Source organism: Otolemur garnettii, unplaced genomic scaffold (genome assembly GCF_000181295.1).
Source record: "Otolemur garnettii isolate 467f Iridium unplaced genomic scaffold, OtoGar3 scaffold00012, whole genome shotgun sequence".
NCBI lineage: Eukaryota > Metazoa > Chordata > Mammalia > Primates > Galagidae > Otolemur > Otolemur garnettii.
The window spans coordinates 2,885,945-2,892,470 of NW_003852407.1; the positions used below are offsets into that span (position 1 = coordinate 2,885,945).

Here is a 6,526-nt window from a genome sequence, read left to right on the forward strand (position 1 = left end):
AGATAATAGGTGCCATGTATAATAAATGTAAGCAAAAAGCTATGACAGTCCAGAAGACAGAAAGATTAATCCCAATTAATTACCTAATCCCAGCTAAGGTAATTGTGAAGTCTTTAATTTAGATCCAGTGGCTTGTTTCATTGCTTCCGAAACTCACAGTATGTAACTCTTTGGTAGCACTGCCATGCTCTGTTCTTTTATTACATAAGTAACGTATGTTCGTTGTAAAAAGAATGGTTTTTGAACATATGGAAGGGAATAAAGTGGAAAGTAAAAATTGCCCTACATGCCAGATTCCCCAAAACCAAGCTTCCAGAGATAACCAGTTATCCAGTATCCTTCCAGAAATGTTCTGGGCATATGTAAGATATGTGTCTTCTCTCTATATGTATGTATAAATAACTCTTGATACTCAGATGGGATTGTACCACTCGGGCTATTCTACCTCTCTCGCTCTCTCTTTCTTGTTCATGGCTTTTATTAACTCATATATAATTCCTTGTCTTCTGGTTTATTGAAGCAGTAAACTAGACAACATTTGCCACAATAATGTCTATCAAAATGGATGGCCATAAAAACTCTAGCATCACACTCATTTGAGGGACGCTCTCGACTAATTTTGCCATTCTCATTTACCTTTTGGTATTTCAGGGCAGCCAGCATAACCTTCTTGTTCTCATGCTTATTCTTGGGAGTGGTATACGCCTTCTTCCTTTTCTTAGTGCCACCATGAAGTCTTAACACAAGATGAAGAGTGGACTCTTTTGAATGTGGTAGTCAGACAAAGTATGGCCATCTTCCAGTTGCTTGCCAACAAAAATGAGTCTTTGCTGATCAGGAGGAATTCCTTCCTTATTCTGGATCTTGGCCTTTACACTTTCTATTGTATCCAAGGGCTCAGACTTAGGAGTTATGGTCTTCCCTGTAGGGTTTTTACAAAAATATGCATCTTGGTGGCAGTGCCACCTGAGGTTGAGGCAAAGGAAATGATGGATTAGACCTGGGGACCCACAAGGAGGCAATGCATAGGTCACTAGCTGGAGAGTGGGCCAAGAGCACCCTTACTTTTTTCTCTTAATCATTCATCTTTGGTCACCCCCAGACTGTTCACAGTGGCCTGTTTTTGTGTTTATCATATACTGAGCAGCTCCAGGAGAAGTGAGTTCTGTGCTTCCTTGTCTTCAAGTTCAAGAACCTAAAAGAGGTGTTTAATAAACGTTGCCAAATGAATGCTGAGGCAATACTCACATTGGGCCTTGAAGTTGATACAGGGCAAATGACAGAGACAGAATTTTCCTGACAAGACATTCTTCTTTTAAATACAGCCTATGGTCACTGGACACACTATTCTTATGTCCCTGAGTCTCCTCAGGCTGCCAGCATTGATGCTTCAGAACAGGGAGCACCTGGAAGTGTTAAATGAGTTAAATTCCTCACCTGGAGCTAGTGGCACGGCATGAGACCCAGAAGGAAAAAAAATAAAACAAAGAGCCAAGCTCTTAAATTAAACCAAGCGCTGGCTCTCTGCATCATAAACCTCTCCCTTGGGGTCTCATTAAAATGCAGCTTCAGAGAAGAAGGAAGAGCCTCCCCTGGTCAGGAGGGAAAGGCCCCTTCCAGGCCAGTCTGAGGAACATAACTCAGCAGTTATTTTTATCATGAAAGGGGCCCTACAAAGAGATTTATAGCAGGTGAGGTGCAGGCACTTCCACAGAGAAAATGTGTGTCTGGAAGTAAAACAGTGAGACACTGTAGAAGACAGAATAAAGCTATTCCTGGCCCCTTTTCCCAAAAATAAGTATGACTTTTAGGTTTCACACTTTTAGTTTTCATTTAATGGTTGTTATATCCTTTTTCCTGCTATAATAGAACACCACAGGCTGGGTAATTTATAGTGGACAGAAGTCTGTTATATTAACTCACAGTTCTAGAGGCTGGGAAGTCCAAGAGCAAGGTGCCACAGGTTCAGTGTCTGATGAGGGCCTGGTCTCCACTCCCACAATGGGGCCTTGAATGTTGCATCCTCCAGTAGGGAAGGTCACTGTTCCCCATATGGCAGGGGAGCAAAAGAGCCAAGAGAAAGACCCACCACCACCACCAAAGCCCTTTAATGAAGGCATTAAAACCCATCCACAAAGGTAAAATTCTCATGGCCTATTCACCTCTTACAGGCCCCATCTCCCAACACCATTGCATTGCCAATCAAATTTCAGCATGAGTTTTGATGGGGACAAACATTCAAATCACAACCGTGGTTAAAACCTAATTTGAACAAACCTGACAAAACATCACATTGGCTCCATGAAATTCAAATAGACTTGAAAGGAAATTCTATTACTGCCGTGTACAAGGTACAAACTCTTCCCCCTCCCCAGCACCCCAACCACCCTTCTAACGCTCCAGTTCTGACACCAACCCTCCTTTCAGAAAGAATCCAAGGCAGGGCTCCTCTAGGGGAAATATGAAATCAATCCTGCCCTTTGATGGTCTCTGATATTTCTGTCCCAGTTCTAGTAGCTTCCCTCTGAAAAAGGCAACTGGTGTTTGCTAAGGATTTGCTAGTCACCATAGGAAAAAATATGCTTTGGTGAAAAACTATATTATTGAGACACTAAAGAACATTCCAGGGGCTGGTCGATTCTAATTCTGTGGAAGCTGTTTTACTTCTTGATAAATTGTAGATAACTGATAGCAATGGAAAACAATTTTTGCCTTCAGATACGCAAATTCTGCCCTCTTTGGTAGAGGTTCAATTGATTTCCTCCTCCACTGTGGAAGAATCTACCTCTGCCTCCCTCTGCCTATTCATTTTAACATTCCTCAATTCCTATACATGTGCATTTTTAAAATTTCTCCTTCAAACTGATTAGTCATTAATTCATGCAGCAGTAAAACCTTTAATTCACATCCATTTAACTTCCACATGAGTCATGATTTTACCTTTTTAAAAAGTGATTCTAACGTGCACACATTCTAACATTTAACAAGTACATACTTTGGTATGTACATGTACGCATGTATACACTGCCATACATACAAAGTGCTAAAAAAGAATTTTCTTTTTTTTTTTTTGAAAGTAACATTTAGTTGTTTTTTATTTAAACAAAATAAATCCAACCTGGTTTGTAATATTTTAAACATTTTTTTATGTCAGTACATTTTCTAGAAGGTACATGTTTCATAACTAGATTATATTTCCTCAAAAGAGAGTCAAAAATCCTCTACTCTTGAACATGTGGATTTTAGATATTTTGTTAGAAATAATGATATTGTGCAGCTCAGCACCCATAGCACAGTGGTTATGGGCCAGCCACATAACACTGAGGCTGGCCGGTTCGAACCTGGCCTAAGCCAGTTAAACAATTATGACAACTGCAACATAAAATAGCCGGGCGTGGTGGCAGGCACCTGTAGTCCCAGCTACTTGGGAGGCTGAGGCAAGAGATCACTTAAGCCCAAGAGTTGGAGGTTGCTATGATCTGTGACGCCACAGTGTTCTATTGAGGGAAACATAGTGAGACTCTGTCTCAAAAATAATAATAATAATAATATTTTGGATATCCTTGTACATGCGACAGAGGAAAGGTTTTGTTGTTTAAGCCTCTGTTTCCTCTTATGGAGGGTGGCATCTGATAACAGAATACTTTTGTATTTTTCTGACTCCCAGGATGGATTTGGGTGTGCATGATTAGAGGTGGGAGCAAGGACAGAGCAGCGGGAACGAGGGGATGCACGGCCCCAGAGAGAAAAGAGCCAGCAGGGCCCAAGGCCATGTGCTCTGAAAAAGACATACGTGTTGGAAGTATCCAATGTACTCAATACTGACATGAAGCCAGTAGACAAACTAATACACGCCCACACAAGAGAAAAATTCAATTCAAGTTGGGGGGAGAGGGGAGGACAGGTGGAGGAGTGAGGAGCATTGGTGTGCTCCCACCTAACAGGGACAATGTAAGGGTATGTGAAATACCTCCTGGGTGTGGGACACAGCTACAACAAGGACTTTACCTAATAAACACAAACACTGTAACCTAATCGTTTGTACTCTCATATTAATCTGAAATTTAAAATAATAGAAATGTTACCAGATAAAGAGGGTCCATTTCCCTGTCACGTTCAGCCAAGAGGCAGAGAGATAGGGATAGGTCCACCGAACTTTGTCAGAAGGGCAGCAATTCTGAAGATCGGTAAGAGGAGCCTCTCCAAGACTGTTCTGTTCTTCCATTTCCAAAATCATAGTTTTATACATAAAGGTTCAGAGCAAAGACCAGATTAACTCTTATTTTAAATAATAAACAGCACAACTCAGTGAGAACCTATTACAGCATTTCCAATTCAAAAGTTAATTTCTTAAATCAGTCCTCCTAAAGCAAAGGCTACATTAACCCTTATTTCAAATAATATAATTAGCATAACTCAGTTACCAATGACAACATTTCCAATTCAAAGTCAATTTCCAAAATCCATCTTCCTAAACCATTCAAGATGGGCATCTTTAGTGTGGGAAAAATTTCTAGGCTCGGCACCTGTGGCTCAAGCAGCTAAGGCACCAGCCACATACACCTAAGGTGGCGGGTTCGAATCCAGCCCAGGCCCACCAAACTATGATGGCTGCAACCAAAAAATAGCTGGGCATTGTGGTGGGCACCTGTGGTCCCAGCTACTTGGGAGGCTGAGGCAGGAGACTCGCTTGAGCCCAGGAGTTGGAGGTTGCTGTGAGCTGTGATGTCACAGCACTCTACCCAGGGGGACAGCTTGAGGCTCTGTCTCAAAAAAAAAAAATTTCTAAAACAGTAAGAATGAGAGACAAGAGATGAAGGTCAGGTAGGACCTAGAATGACTATACCAGCTGTCATGTCCATCCTAGCCTGGCTGACTCCACCTAATTCTCACTACATGTGCTTTCCATGCACAAAAAAGGTTTAAAAAAACACCTAAATGTTATGAAGAGTATGATGTAAACTCCCTCCTTTATCTTCTCTACAAAATCTTCAGTAAAGTCTACATTGTTCATTGACTCTTGAATATTGAATGGGTTCAGCAGGGGAACTTGGAGAGCTATTGAGTTATGTCCAGGTTGGGCTCAGAGCAATTGATTTCAGAAGCAGGGCTGAGGAAGAGGGGACCCTGGCTTGGACTACGTGCAGCTTTTCTGTCTAGCACTAATATTTTTTATGATAAATTCCTAGATGGTGAATTGATAGTTCAAAGGACATCTTCTAAAGCTTTGGTAGACCTTACCAAATTTCCTTCCTGAAGAGTAGTAAATAGTAAATTGGTTTAGCAATAGCCTTAGCTATTTCCACCAGGAGCAATGCCCCAGATTGACACTAGCATTCTGGGGGGCCGAGGTGGGAGGACTGGTGGCTTTCAGGAGTTCCAGACCATCCAGACTAAGAGTAGAGACCCCGTCTCTACAAAAAAATAGAATATTTAGCCAGGAGTGGTGGCAGGCACCTATAGTCCCAGCTGCTCGGGAGGCTGAGGCAGGAGGATTGCTAGAGCCCAAGAGTTTGAGGTTGCTATGGGCTATGATGACACCATTGCACTCTAGCTTAAGTGACAGAGCAAGACCCTGTCTCAAAAACAAAACAAAAAACAAAAAACGCACTCATTTCCTTCCATCCTTGCAAATGGTGTCATGGCATTTAACCTTCACTAGTGTGTGGCTAGTTTGTCCTCCGCCCCTTCTTGGCCTTCGCTTGGTCTGCGCTGTATTACAGAGGAAGGCTGAACACTGCAGGGAGTGGTAGCCAGCATTTTCCACCGGGCTCTGCCTGAGTTTGGCATGTGAGCACCATCAACCAGAGATTGGAAGGGAAAAGGAAGAGGAAAGCCAGGTTATTTCTCCCCATCCCTCTCTGCTGCTGCAGACATCTCTGGTAGTTGCTTCATTCTGTTGAGAAGGTCCCCAACCCTGGGCTCTGGTAACTCCACTTCTTCATTTTGTAATCTGTGGGGTTTGGGCCAGTCCTCCACAACACGGGCTTTAAAAAAAAATTCTTTTGGAGGGTAACGTGTAGGGTTTAGCAACTCAGGCCAGAGCTAATGCTTCACTGCACAGCGTGGGTTTAGTTCCCAACTTTGTCATTGACTAGCTTTCACTCTGGCTGAACTTCTCTAAGTCTCGGCTTCATCATCTGAATAATGGGAATAATACCCTGTCTTCCTTCTAAGTGAACATGAGCAGATGAGATCACTAGTAAAGACACTCGGAAAGAAAGGGATCCACACCCATATCCAGGTGTTCTCTTTTAAAACTCTAGCTTGTGTATATTCTCTGCGTGCAGAAGGATAGGAGAGTTCTTTCTTTTGTTCCCAAACTATATCAACAGGAATTGCTTGGGGAAGATAAGAACAGGCTTACTCCACAACCCTACACAGACACACACACGCAGACAGAGAGATATGACTGGCTCCAAATTCCCATTTTCAAGAGATGTGGTGCTTCCTTCAGTGTTAAAAGATAAAGTTCTTGAAAAGGAGCCTTTCTGAATTTATGTTGAAGTGTCAGTGACTAATCAGT

The 6,526-nt window shown here is 42.3% G+C and overlaps 1 pseudogene; it reads right to left on the reverse strand.

The window, feature by feature from the left end:
- Positions 1-480: 480 nt before the first annotated feature.
- LOC100967158 lies at positions 481-949 on the reverse strand (annotated as a pseudogene).
- Between the last annotated feature and the right edge of the window lie 5,577 nt (positions 950-6,526).